Below are 15,411 nucleotides of genomic sequence, written 5' to 3' on the forward strand. Positions count from 1 at the left end.
AGGAGTGGTTTCATTTCTCCTACTATGCCTGCGACCCAACAGTACTCCAAGTATGCCAGACACTGATCACAGACACTGCATCACAGACACTGATCCTAGGATAGGACTTATAGTTCTAAGATGCTGTTCTGCCTGGAGCTTCTGGTCATCAAGATGGGCTGCAGATTTGCTGGCAAACTGGACTGGAAAGCTTGAGTGGGATCCTTACGGCAATCAGCTTTAATGACATCCAAGCCGAACATGAATCAAGGCTGGATGTGAAGCTGGTAAATCACCCTGAAGATATGCGTACCAACCACAAGACCTTTTCCCTGGGCCACCGCTCCCTTACAGCAACCACACTCTGACTCTCACCAGAGCAGCCTCGGTTCTAGAAGCCTGCTCGATGTTAGGTTCTGAACAAAAACTAGTCAACTGTGTCCACATAACAACCCTGTGAAGTTCCATCATTCCACTCTGCAGAGAGTAAGACTGACGTCCAGTATTGCACCTGAATTCACATACCTCCAAGCTGCCCAGCCCAGGTTCTATCCAGGCCAGTTTCAGCAGCTCTAATTCTCTCCTTTCCACTACACACCCACTGCTGTTTATTTTGTGTGTGTGTGTGTGTGTGTGTGTGTGTGTGTGGTGGGAGAGGGGGAAACCTGAATGCCAGGCACTGGCTATGAACTTGACTTAGACCTGGCCAGTGTGTCTCCAGTATGCCGGCTCTTAGTTTCTGCACTCAACTGAGTCTACAAGTGATTATCAAGTGGCATGCTGAGGGTCAGGGAACTAGGCAAACTACACAGCCAGGAACCAAGTCTCCTGCTTCTCTATTGTTGCTGCTCTTGACTTGGCAGCAGGATGCCAAACTCATGGCATAGCCTCTATGAGCACTCAGTGGATAAACCCAGAAAGTTGACTGAATCTAGGAAACTCATGGGTCCCACTGTGGGTAGGCAAGTAGTCAGAGCAAATCAGTCTGTCTTCTCCAAGAAACTCCACCCTTGGAAACTGGACTGGTGAATGAGTGGTGACCACCAAGAAGACTTGGGCTTGGTAAGTGTCACCCCAAGGTGGACCCAGCCCATCTTACAGGACACAAAGCAGGATGGCAGGCCGATCACAGACTGTGGAGAGTGTGTTCCTTAACCAGACCCAGGTTCACATCACAGTGGCTGGGCTCTGCCTCAGCAAGTTCGTTCTATTCATCTGATGTCGTTTCTGTCAACTGCATTTAGTTGTGCTCAGTCACACAAGTTTACACGGGACGTTTTTTATAACATAGCAATTCTTCTTTTAATCCATGTATAGCTGCATGTCACGTGCAGAATGATGTTTTAGGCAACGTCTGCTTTTATTGTTGGACACTTAAGAGCAAAATGCAATAATATGTCATGGAATTCCCCTCAATTTGCTATTATAACAAGGTCAACTGGGATTTTGTTTCTTCCTGATAGAAACTGAGTTCATACATGAAATAGAAAAAATATTTCTTCATGTTAAAGGTTTCTAAATGATGTCACAGATGAAGGATTCTCTCTTTGTTTTTTCTTCCCGGTCCTCTCTCTCACATTCAAACCCCCTTTCCTCCTACTCAACTTGATCATCCAGGTCAACCAGCCTCTGCATTTAACTCTCAGTCCAACTCTCCTCCAAAGTGGGGACAGGGGATCCTGCCTTCCAGGGAACTAGTGATGTGACCTCCACTAAGAGCTGCTCTGCCCTTTATAGTAGTCATGAGCTACATGTAGCTATTAATATTAAATTTAATTAAAATTACCTAAAATTAAAAACTCAGTTCCTTGATCACACAAGCCACATTTAAAGTTCTCGACAGCCCAATGTGACTAGTGGTCATTGGACTGGACTGTGAAGATTAAATAATATCTCCATCATTGCCTAAAGTTGTGTTGGATAATACTAACCTGGAGACGCAAGAGCTAGACTAGTCATTCCTCCTTACCAAGCCATCGCCTGATGGTGAGTCAGAGGAAACTCCAAGGCCAGTGGGTATGTATGATTTCAATGAAACTAAGCCATGCCCGTGGGGCAACCCAAGACGGGCGGGTCATGGTGGAGAGATCTGACAGAATGTGGTCCACTGGAGAAGGGAATGGCAAACCACTTCAGTATTCTTGCCTTGAGAACCTCATGAACAGTGTGAAAAAGCAAAATGATAGGATAGTGAAAGAGAAACTCCCCAGGTCAGTAGGTGCCCAATATGCTACTGGAGATCAGTGGAGAAATAACTCCAGAAAGAATGAAGGGATGGAGCCAAAGCAAAAACAATACCCAGCTGTGGATGTGACTGGTGATAGAAGCAAGGTCCGATGCTGTAAAGAGCAATATTGCATAGGAACCTGGAATGTCAGGTCCATGAATCAAGGCAAATTGGAAGTGGTCAAATAGGAGATGGCAAGAGTGAATGTCGACATTCTAGGAATCAGCGAACTCAAATGGACTGGAATGGGTGAATTTAACTCACATGACCATTACATCTACTACTGCGGGCAGGAATCCCTCAGAAGAAATGGAGTGGCCATCATGGTCAACAAAAGAGTCTGAAATGCAGTACTTGGATGCAATCTCAAAAACAACAGAATGATCTCTGTTCGTTTCCAAGGCAAACCATTCAATACCACAGTAATCCAAGTCTATGCCCCAACCAGTAACACTGAAGAAGCTGAAGTGGAATGGTTCTATGAAGACCTTTTAGAACTAACACCCAAAAAAGATGTCCTTTTCATTATAGGGGACTGGAATGCAAAAGTAGGAAGTCAAGAAACACCTGGAGTAACAGGCAAATTTGGCCTTGGAATACAGAATGAAGCAGGGCAAAGACTAATAGAGTTTTGCCAAGAAAATGCACTGGTCATAACAAACACCCTCTTCCAACAACACAAGAGAAGACTCTACACATGGACATCACCAGATGGTCAACACCGAAATCAGATTAATTATATTCTTTGCAGCCAAAGATGGAGAAGCTCTATACAGTCAGCAAAAACAAGACCAGGAGCTGACTGTGGCTCAGACCATGAACTCCTTATTGCCAAATTCAGACTGAAATTGAAGAAAGTAGGGAAAACCACTAGACCATTCAGGTATGACCTAAATCAAATCCCTTATGATTATACAGTGGAAGTGAGAAATAGATTTAAGGGCCTAGATCTGATAGATAGAGTGCCTGATGAACTATGGAATGAGGTTCGTGACATTGTACAGGAGATAGGGATCAAGACCATCCCCATGGAAAAGAAATGCAAAAAAGCAAAATGGCTGCCTGGGGAGGCCTTACAAATAGCTTTGAAAAGAAGAGAAGCAAAAAGCAAAGGAGAAAAGGAAAGATATAAACATCTGAATGCAGAGTTCCAAAGAATAGCAAAAAGAGATAAGAAAGCCTTCTTCAGCGATCAATGCAAAGAAATAGAGGAAAACAACAGAATGGGAAAGACTAGGGATCTCTTCAAGAAAATCAGAGACACCAAAGGAACATTTCATGCAAAGATGGGCTCGATAAAGGACAGAAATGGTATGGACCTAACAGAAGCAGAAGATATTAAGAAGAGATGGCAAGAATACACAGAAGAACTGTACAAAATAGATCTTCACGACCCAGATAATCACGATGGTGTGATCCCTGACCTAGAGCCAGACATCCTGGAATGTGAAGTCAAGTGGGCCTTAGAAAGCATCACTATGAACAAAGCTAGTGGAGGTGATGGAATTCCAGTTGAATTATTCCAAATCCTGAAAGATGATGCTGTGAAAGTGCTGCACTCAATATGCCAGCAAATTTGGAAAACTCAGCAGTGACCACAGGACTGGAAAAGGTCAGTTTTCATTCCAATCCCAAAGAAAGCCAATGCCAAAGAATGCTCAAACTACCGCACAATTGCACTCATCTCACACACTAGTAAAGTAATGCTCAAAATTCTCCAAGCCAGGCTTCAGCAATATGTGAACCGTGAACTTCCTGATGTTCAAGCTGGTTTTAGAAAAGGCAGAGGAACCAAAGATCAAATTGCCAACATCCGCTGGATCATGGAAAAAGCAAGAGAGTTCCAGAAAAACATCTATTTCTGCTTTATTGACTATGCCAAAGCCTTTGACTGTGTGGATCACAATAAACTGTGGAAAATTCTGAAAGAGATGGGAATACCAGACCACCTGATCTGCCTCTTGAGAAATTTGTATGCAGGTCAGGAAGCAACAGTTAGAACTGGACATGGAACAACAGACTGGTTCCAAATAGGAAAAGGAGTTCATCAAGGCTGTATATTGTCACCCTGTTTATTTAACTTCTATGCAGAGTACATCATGAGAAACGCTGGACTGTAAGAAACACAAACTGGAATCAAGATTACCGGGAGAAATATCAATCACCTCAGATATGCAGATGACACCACCCTTATGGCAGAAAGTGAAGAGGAACTAAAAAGCCTCTTGATGAAAGTGAAAGAGGGGAGGGAAAAAGTTGGCTTAAAGCTCAACATTCAGAAAACGAAGATCATGGCATCTGGTCCTATCATTTCATGGGAAATAGATGGGGAAACAGTGGAAACAGTGTCAGCCTTTATTTTTCTGGGCTCCAAGATCACTACAGATGGTGACTGCAGCCATGAAATTAAAAGACGCTTACTCCTTGGAAGGAAAGTTATGACCAACCTAGATAGCATATTCAAAAGCAGAGACATTACTTTGCAAACAAAGGTCCGTCTAGTCAAGGCTATGGTTTTTCCTGTGGTCATGTATGGATGTGAGAGTTGGACTGTGAAGAAGGCTGAGTGCCGAAGAATTGATGCGTTTGAACTGTGGTGTTGGAGAAGACTCTTGAGAGTCCCTTGGACTGCAAGGAGATCCAACCAGTCCATTCTGAAGGAGATCAGCCCTGGGATTTCTTTGGAGGGAATGATGCTAAAGCTGAAACTCTAATACTTTGGCCACCTCATGCGAAGAGTTGACTTATTGGAAAAGACTCTGATGCTGGGAGGGATTGGGGGCAGGAGGAGAAGGGGACGACAGAGGATTAGATGGCTGGATGACATCACTGACTCGATGGACGTGAGTCTGAGTGAACTCCGGGAGTTGGTGATGGACAGGGAGGCCTGGCGTGCTGCGATTCATGGGGTCGCAAAGAGTTGGACACGACTGAGCGACTGATCTGATCTGATCTGATCTGATGTATGATTTCTCCTATCCAGCATCCTTTTCCCTTCTGCTGATTTTCCCTCTTCCCCAACACCTCATAATTTATATGAATCGAACAGTGCTAATCTCTCTCTCCTTTCCCAGTCAAGGGTTGGGCCCCCTGATCAGCCCTGTTCAGTCTGTGAATTTTATCCCATCAGCCATAGTTGGGCTTCTACTGAAACATGATGAAGAAGATTCTCTCTCCACTGAGATTACTGAAAAGTCAGGGAGGCAGGCTGGTGCTGCCAGCGGCCATGAAGCCACTGCACAGGAAGAACTCATCTGAATAAATGTAACAGCCAAGGAAAACAGAGCCCACAATGCAAGGGGGCAAGACAGAGTCATGACAGCGTGGCTTGAGCCCCTAGATCCAGCCATGCTTACTTTTCTAGGATAAGTGAGCCAACAAATTTGATTCTTTGCCTGACTAGATTTAGCTGTATTTGGGCCACTCAATTTAAAGGACGTTGATGACCATGCCCATCACATAAACCTGACTGAGGCAATATAACCCTAAAGACCTCCCTGCATTACAATGACCTTTCTCATCTCATCTATGCCCACTCTTCCTCTTCTTAATCACTGTCATTTCACTACCTGATTTACACATTTTCTGAGTGCCCATGCCGGACAGAGCCAGGCATTTCATACACAGCACACTCCTAGTGCACATGGGTGGAACATCCACTGCTTTCCCTCCCCATGGCCTGTACTAATTTGTTGAAGATGAACTCTAGTTGTGTGCATTCCAAGGGTAGTGTCCGAAAGGGAATGAAGGAGCCTGGCTGATTGCCCTGCAGCCTCCTGAACAGATTTTTTAAAACCTATTCTCAGGTATGGCTGCTTACTGTAAGATCAAAAATGTTTATATTTAATGCAATCATATTATATTAATACTTGTATGTTAGCAACCAGTATACAGACCCCATGGACTCTGCAAGAATAAAACTGAACTAGGATCCAAGAGACTGAGCCCTAGTTTTGGTTAGACTGCTTACCAGCTCTGATATCCCAAGACAAGTAGCTTTGGTTTCCAGGCCTGTTTTGCTACCTATGAAACGGGGGTGAGAAAGCTTCTGTTTATTTGGTAAAAAAAGTGAGAGCATCCATGCCTTAGAGCAGCAGGCAGGAGCCAGGTGACTTGAAGTCCAAATTCCACGCTGCCACTCACCCTCCCTCTATAAGCCTTAGTAAGATACTTCCTTCATCGATGCCTTCTTTTCTGACTTAATTCAAAAGGCATCAAGCTGACTTCTCACTATTATTACAGGAAAAAACAAGACATCTGAAAGAACCATGATGACAGAAACATGTGAGCATATTTTAATTTCATATTTGCTAAAAGAAATACTTGAAAACACTCCTACAAAACTTCATGCCTCAAACACCTATGCCAACTTCCTGGTTTGCAACTTTACAATCTGATCCATCTTGAAAAATGACTCGTTTCACCTTAAAGGGCTAGGTTTTATTAAGTGGAGAGACATGTGGTTGATTTTACTGACACCAAGGCCTGAGTGTCTCCTAGAGAAAGCTACTGAAGGACAGTATTTGGCTCAGAATTAGCTGGGCCAGGAAATCGGTCCTCAACAACTGCGTGCCAGGAAGTGGCCAGTTTCCATTATTTTTCTAAATTAAAATAAACAATTTATTGGGAATGGTGACAGTTCCATTTTATTATTAAACTTCAATAAAGGAGGAGGAGGGTGGCTTTTTATCTTTGCTTCAGGCGCTCATGCAGCATATGTTGCTGTCCGGGAGAAGGCCTCCCTTCCAAAGCAATTAGTGCAGCTTAATGCCTGGGGAGATGAACCAGCACGAGCGCCGCGGCTGCCTACGCCCGGATGCCAGCAGGCACAGCGAGGTCGCTTATCTCTGTGAAACAGTCACAACATCCAGGCCAGTGGAAGGTCCTGGCGACACAACCCTCTCTCTCCACCAGCATTTGATTTAGTTGAATCAATTCTGATAACTCTGGGATAATAGCAATCATGTTTTTTCCTATGTAATTATAATGAATGTCTGAGTCCTCCCAATTAAAAGCAAGGGATTAATATAAAAAGTGGACATCAGGAGACAAAACAATCCCCCATCCACGGAGTTGATGAGAGTTGGTGGTTCTGGCTGGGGTTACTTGGGGGAAAGGCTAACAGCTACCTGTCAGTGATGCCCATTCAGGTCACTAGAGTTCAGCAGACCTGTATTTTGTGCCCACTACATCTGGACAAGGGATTGCTGCAGCCACAGGAAGGCTTTCAGAAACTGCCTCACCCAATTCCTCCAAAGGCAGCCAACGCTGGCTGGATGATAACTGTATGCTGGGCACTGGGTACTTTCATCCATAACTTCACTCTATCTTCCTAAACACCCCTAAAAGGTACTATTAGGTTCCTACTTAACACACAGGCAAATGGAGTCTTCGAATGGTGAAATATTTGTCCAGGATGGCAGAGCAAAGTATGAGGAAGGTGGGTTTCAAAGTGCAGAGCCCCATATTTAAATCCATATTCAAACAGCCCTTCTAATGCACAGGGTGCAGCTCTTGACATCCCTGATTATGCAGCATACAGAGCCCCGAGGGATCTCACACAGGCCTGGTTTCAGGGGCACAAGACGAATGCAGCCACACAGGGCCCTGTGTTCAAAGGGCCTGTGTTTGGTTTAATACTATGTTGTCACTGCCTGGAAATTCTTAATAATCTTACTGTGGAATCTTTTTTTTTTTTCTTTTTCAAATGAGATCCAATGGAACAAGATTTCACATGTGAGCAAAGAAGATAGGGGAAGTGTGCAGACCCCTGTTCCTTGCTGCCTGGGTCACACCTAGCATCTGGCAATGCCCATGAAGTGCAAAATTATGATATACAGCTACAGAGCAGGTGTTCATCAAACATGCCTGGCTGTGTTAGGCTGTTTTGTACTGTGGTCATCAGGTAACAGACTAAAATTAAGGAGCTAAAGGTAAGAGCGCCCTGTAGAAGTTCTCCAATCATCAGCACTACAAGTAATAAGACATGGTACCACTCACCTTCTCCTAAAATAGTGACACTGCTCACATCAACATAAAATCAGCCTGAATCAAGAAGCAGTGTCCCAGTGATCTTGACTGCCTCATTCTGATGTCTAACTCCTCATAGGAATTTCCAAACATGCCTTTACACATCTCAATGGTTCCATTACTATTGAGCTATAAACCCAAACTGCAGAAGCCCATTTGCCAGAGACCCAGATGGCCTCCACACCTGATACTAGGCCACAATATGATTTCATATAAATATGGCCTCTTCATCATGATATAGTTTCTCCTGGAAACAAACCCTCCTTCACCCTCATCTCTGGGATAATTCTCTCATGCTCCAGCAAAGTCTGAGAAATCCCTTGGCTGAATTTTACACCATCTTTTGGGCATATATGTCATGGATCTATGGCATGAGTGCTCAAGCCAAGGCTGGTATACAGAAAGCATCTAATAAACACTGTGGCCGTCAGTATCACCTTGCCTTGTCTTGGGAATGCTCTCTCTGCTAGGCCTCAAGTGACCCCCATGGACTACCTATTTTCTAGAAACCTTTTTCTATCATGTTAGGGGCACATTGTGATTTTTTTTCCCCTGGGGAAAGCTCCCCTGTGTCTTCTATCTCTTCACTACATGCGTTTCCCTTCTACATGCTGCAGAGAGAAGCACTTTGTACACTTCTTATGACACCACTATCTCAAAGTGAATCAGACTGTGATTAGATTTTGTGGGGAAGGCAGACTGTGAGATGGTGTTTCTCAAATGTGAAAACACAATGACCCAAGAAAGCTGGTATTAAAGAGGCAGGTCCAGATGTTTGCAACTTTTGGGGAAAAGTACAGATCTGACAGAACTGTGTCTGAGTCAGTCCCCGTTTGTCCTTAATGTTGTATATTACAAACTGAAGTGTCTGAAGGTAGCAGATGTTTAATGCTAGTGCCAAATTAGAGACCAGATAGATCTCCTGGATGTGAACAATGAGTACTAAGTCATACTAGGAAGTCGGCTGCACTATAACCTAATTTCAATGGCAGAAGCACTTATTGTCCCATGTTAAGATGAGTCCAAAACTGATGATTCTCTCTGATGTGGAAATATCTGAAGTGGAACTGGTGCCTCCACAGAAGCTTTGCACAGTGGGACAGGGCAGGGTTCAGGAGGACTCTCTGATGATCTAATCAGTTCATCATCCTCCTGTGAGGCTCCTGAGGGAGCCAGGTCTGAGAACCTTCTAGCAACTGAGGAAAGTCACAGTCCAAATGCTACTTATACAGATGTGCCTGTTTTGTGTCTCTCCTGGCAAGATGCCGTGTGTGTAAACAGGCAGGTCTCACCCTTCACATTTTTCTGGTATTTCTGAAGGTCCAAGTCCATTCTTCCTAAACTTTATAAAAACCTTGATTTGACTCAGGTTAGCTTCTTTGGAGGAAGGAGGCTTTCATCAGCTCCACTACATGAGAACAGATACAAGTCACAACTTTAGTTCATTCCAAACACAGTGCCAAGCTCTGGAAACTTCGGCTACAAAGAGATGTATATTTATAGTTGGCATCTCCACGAGAGAAAGGAGATGTCTCATTTCATCTGTCTCGCTCACATTATGGCCCCAACACCCTTATGGGACCTAGCCAACCCAAGGCAAACACTCAAATACTTGTTGAATCAATAGATAAACTAAAATATATAAAAGGCCTTACATTGATGCAACACTTAAATATGATTTGACCCATTTCAATTGTATGAACTTTTTATAGGGAATTAATCAAGCAAATACTCAAATATTTACACAGATGCTCATCACTGTACTGTTTATAAAAACAGAGGAAAAAAAGGAAACCAAACTGAATTTTCAACAATAAGAGGTTGAAATGTTTTGTAGTCATCTGAAATATTTTAGAAGAATATTTCAGGGACTAGAAGGGTTATCACAACTTGTAATAATTTTAAAGGACATTTAAAGAAGTAACAATCTATTTTTTTTTTAAGCACAATTATCTGATATAAAGGCCTTCCAGATAAATACAGCAGTACGGTTGGTTCTTTTTGTTAAGATTACATGCAACTTTAAAAATTTTCTTCCTTTTGTTTATCCATATTCTTTATTACTTGGTATAAAAAGAAATGTTAAAAATGAAAGCATCATTAGACAGACAAAGACTTACTGCTGTAAATGAATTGTCTCTTCCTAACATGTCCATATTTGTAGAAGAATTTCAAATTTGGGGATCTTAGCCTCAAAACCACCTTTCAACTTGCAGAAATACCAGGTTGCTCCACATGACAGACGAGACATGCTATCAAGTGGCCACTGGATGCCTGACTCTGGGCCTGGAGCACTGGGGACAATGGAAGAAGAGAGAACCCGTGCCTTGAAGGGAACCAGAAAGACCCACACAATGACACCTCAGAGGGGCAGGCCCTTGGAAGAAGAGAGTGGAGAGATGAGGCAGAGAAAGCCTGGAGGGCAGTAGGAATTCCTGGAAAATAAAAGAACTGAAAACAGTTGGTTGGGTCAACTAAGCAGTCATGGAGCCTCGTTTATGATAAGGCCAGCGATAGCACCTATTCCTCTTGGTGGAGCCAACAACCCACACTCTCCGCCAGCGGGGATGGCAGGGCCAGCGCTGTCTCCCAGCCCAGCTCCCTAATTGATTCTGCCTGTGCTACAAATGCAACCGACTCGCCAATTACGGCAGAGCTGATTGAAGCTTGGCTGCATCTGTGGTTATTTCTTCTTTCCACACGTTTGTTGAGAGTGACACCGAACAGAGAGGGACCACCCACAAAAACCTTCAACTTCAGATAATGGAAATGTCTAAACAACAGCTGACACTGCACTGCTTCAACTCCAGTTTGCAATCTCAGATTATGGGGCTGGTGTTTTTTAAAAGGTCCCAGTGGAAGCTCCTTCTGAGGTGGTAGTAAAGAAGAGATACCTTCTGTAGAAACAAATTTAACACTGGTTCAAAAAAAAAAAAGAAACACTAAAACTCAGCTACCTATCTCAAAAATCTCTACAATAATTCAGAACTCTTTTCTCCTTATTATTGTCTGAATGTTCTTTTGACGTCATCTTATAAAGAGATAAAAAAGAGGAAATATTCATTTTCAGAACGAAATAATTTGAGACCAATTCCAGGGACTGGCTTTGCATAAGAATACATGTTTGGAAGGGCTCAGATTTAATGATCTGATGACACCATCTGAAATTCTTACATTTTGGACAAGTGGCCCCTCATTTTCATTTTGCACTAGGCCCTGTAGATGATTTAGCCAAACCTGATGGCAGCTGTGGCTTGGGGCAGACACAGAGACAGGAACTTGGCACTGTATTGGAAGACTGTCTCTACTCACAGACTTTTGTCTCTACATAAATGTCTACTCATGTTCATCAATGCCTGGTTTTATTTCCCAGTGTCCTAAAAGGATAAAATAAGAACACAACATTTTATCCTTAACTTAGAACTGTACATGGAGTCCTTCACAACTATTAGTTTGATACGCTAGGTATTAAAATCATCTGGTGTCAAATACCAGGAAAAAATGAAGAGATTCAGAAGGCATCTCATAACCACAAAAATATTTAATATATGAACTCTAAAAATAACTCAAATATTTAAGTCAGGGTCCCAAGGTTTAGAATGGAAACAGTAATGAGAGATCAGAAGATCCATGCTTAAGAAGCTTCCGCATTCAAACGAATCCAAGAATAGCTAATTTCTGTGGGGTGACTCAAGCAAAAGTTTTGGGGTTGTACTAGACCCCAGTGATGTCTAAATAATATGCTCATGAACAGACTGCAACAGAAGTACCAGCAACTTGTTAAAAACATCCTGTGGCTCCAGGCTGACAAATTCTAATCCAGTAGATCTCCAGTGGGCTCAGGAATCTACACATTGTTTAATACCGTTCTTGGGATTCTTATGCCTAGCTGCCAAGTTTTAATCATTCACCACCCCGATGACAAGAATGGGAATTTCGAAATTATTTAAGTTGAAATGCTTTTAGCCAAACGTGACCAGTCTCATCCAACATGATGTGTCCATGATAAAAATTTGAGTGATTGATTCTGGTCAGCTACTCTGGATCACACAAAACCAAGTGTAAGACCTCAGGCATACAATCTGGGCATCATCAAAAAACAATAGATAGATAAACATTTGATTATCAAGGAAAATGAGTCCCAAGTGAAGAAACACATCAACACATCAGTTGTGACTCCTTAATTTCCAAAGCCTCATCTTCTCTCTCCTTCCACTTGATCATCGCTGATTCTGAGACAGGAAGTCTTACCCTGCAATCTCATATTTTATTTTGGACAAAATGAATCCAGAGCAACTTGATCAGAATAAAAAGCTATTATGAGCAACCTTATTAAATTGCTATTTTTGTAGGCAAAAAGTGGTCTGATAGTTCAGCATTTCACTGATTTATTATGGACAGTGGCAAGGAGGTCCAGAGCAGCATCCAGGGAGCAGAATGACAGGGAGGGCTCCAGACTTTGTGTCAGAGCTGCACTCAGTGAACTGCCCCTTCTAAGACCTGCAGCTTCCACACATGGCTCATTAGATGTACACACAGTGAAGTCAGGGTATGGAAGGCTTATGCAGCTGGCAAGGAAGGAAAGCCAAAAACAAGTACAGCAGGAGGCTCCGTTTATGAGTTAGCTCCCTCGGTGCCTCACAGCACATCCCATTATGTTGGGTACTCGGCAGTCTGTAGTCCCTAAAACCAAACCAGTCCTTGAGAAAAAGCCAGGCATGCAGCTTTCTGACTTCCCTAGTGGAATTATCATGAGATAGCAGTTTCAACCAAGGCACACTGATTTGTGCTAGATACTCCCCTCCAAGATCCAGCGAGCTGCTAAATGAGGTCAATCCAGCTCAATCCAGTAAGAGTTTACAGCAAATACTCTAGAAATCTGCTAGACTTAAAGCAAATCTTTTTAAGTATTACAGATGGAAGAACATCTCTCTCTAAAGATAAGAGGCAGCTACAGAAGCAAAAACACCTTCCGCTTTGTGCACTGAATGCCTTTAATGGAGAGGAGTGCTCTCGAATTAGCAACAGGGCACACACAATGTGTGAAGCCAGCTCAGGGGGCTTAGGCTGGAGGGAGTAAGGCTGCAGAAGCTTCCTACTGTTAGTTGTTGAGTCCTCTAACCAAGTGTGCCATTGTACCTCCCCCCACACACACCCCGGGAAGGGACAGGCTGCATCAGACAATGACTGACGATGCAGAACTGAAGTCAGATAACAGCTCCTTCCTGAAAAATGCCTTCAGTGCCGATCCGATTCCAAAGCATTTCAGGCAACTAACTGGCTGCAAACTCGAGGGTTGCACACAGCCTGTGCCAGCTGGCTTTCACCGCCAGGGCCTTGGCAGGCAGTGTGGAGGCTCTGGGCCTGGCATCTGGATGGTCCTCCCCAGGCTCAGTGGTGGCAGCTGAGGCAGAGACCCTGGCAGCTCCCTACTGTCCGCGGGCTCTGCCCATGTGGCCAGAGTGCTAGTTAATGCTTGGATGGCCTGACATCCACACACAGACTTAAGGAACATGACAAAGTGAAGTCACACGGCTTTAAGACTTTCAGGAGTTTCTCATAGGTCATTTTAACCAAAGCTGGCGAAAGTAAGAGGTTTAATCCCTCAGAAATAATCTTAATTAGAAAGCAGACTGAAGGGCCATGTTTCACACTGCTGGGGTAATCTGCATATGAAAGTCCATTGTTCTGACTGCCAGATTGTTTTTGTTTTTTTCTTATTAGTTACTTTATTTGCATCTAGGTTCCTGTACAGTTAATTTATACAATTAATAGTGATTAAATGAATCAGCGGCATGACCTATTGGGAGCAGACATGCTAATGGGGTACACCTAGTGCTGCAGCCCAACTAACAGGCACTGTCCATAATAAATCAGTGAAATGCTGAACTATCAGACCACTTTTTGCCTACAAAAATAGCAATTTAATAAGGTTGCTCATAATAGCTTTTTATTCTGATCAAGTTGCTCTGGATTCATTTTGTCCAAAATAAAATATGAGATTGCAGGGTAAGACTTCCTGTCCCAGAATCAGCGATGATCAAGTGGAAGGAGAGAGAAGATGAGGCTTTGGAAATTAAGGAGTCACAACTGATGTGTTGATGTGTGAGGGAGGCATGGCTGGGTTCCCATCACCCTGACATTCACAATGTTCTAGTAGGTTACAGCAGAATAGCTAAGGTGGCTGCACTTGCCACTCAACCAGGCAGGGTTTTACAGTGTGCCGTAGGACCTCGTGCCATTTGTACTTTCTTTTCTATTTTCACATCAGCGACACTTAACATAAAAATAACTTCAGTTCAGTTCAGTTCAGTCGCTCAGTCGTGTCCGACTCTTTGCGACCCCATGAATCACAGCACGCCAGGCCTCTCTGTCCATCACCAACTCCCGGAGTTCACTCAGACTCACGTCCATCGAGTCAGTGATGCCATCCAGCCATCTCATCCTCTGTCGTCCCCTTCTCCTCCTGCCCTCAATCCCTCCCAGCATCAAAGTCTTTTCCAATGAGTCAACTCTATGCATGAGGTAGCCAAAGTGCTGGAGTTTCAGCTTTAGCATCATTCCCTCCAAAGAAATCCCAGGGCTGATCTCCTTCAGAATGGACTGGTTGGATCTCCTTGCAGTTCAAGGGACTCTCAAGAGTCTTCTCCAACACCACAGTTCAAAAGCATCAATTCTTTGGTGCTCAGCCTTCTTCACAGTCCAACTCTCACATCCATACATGACCACTGGAAAAATCATAGCCTTGACTAGACGGATCTTTGTTGGCAAAGTAACGTCTCTGCTTTTGAATATGCTATCTAGGTTGGTCATAACTTTCCTTCCAAGGAGTAAGCGTCTTTTAATTTCATGGCTGCAGTCACCATCTGTAGTGATCTTGGAGCCCCCAAAAATAAAGTCTGACACTGTTTCCACTGTTTCCCCATCTATTTCCCACGAAGTGATGGGACCGGATGCCATGATCTTCGTTTTCTGAATGTTGAGCTTTAAGCCAACTTTTTCACTCTCCACTTTCACTTTCATCAAGAGGCTTTTTAGTTCCTCTTCGCTTTCTGCCATAAGGGTGGTGTCATCTGCGTATCCGAGGTTATTTATATTTCTCCCAGCAATCTTGATTCCAGCTTGGGTTGCTCTATTTACGATGACGCCCCAGGCCATATGTCTGCCTCCAAATG

At 43.5% G+C, this 15,411-nt stretch overlaps 1 protein-coding gene across 6 annotated transcripts in view; it reads right to left on the bottom strand.

Annotated features, from left to right (window-relative positions):
* CACNA2D3 (calcium voltage-gated channel auxiliary subunit alpha2delta 3) overlaps nt 1-15,411 on the bottom strand; it is a 900,236-nt gene that overhangs the window by 400,677 nt on the left and 484,148 nt on the right. The gene's annotated exons all lie outside the window — the stretch shown is intronic.

This window comes from Bos taurus, chromosome 22 (assembly GCF_002263795.3).
Source record: "Bos taurus isolate L1 Dominette 01449 registration number 42190680 breed Hereford chromosome 22, ARS-UCD2.0, whole genome shotgun sequence".
In the NCBI taxonomy this organism is placed as follows: Eukaryota; Metazoa; Chordata; class Mammalia; order Artiodactyla; family Bovidae; genus Bos; species Bos taurus.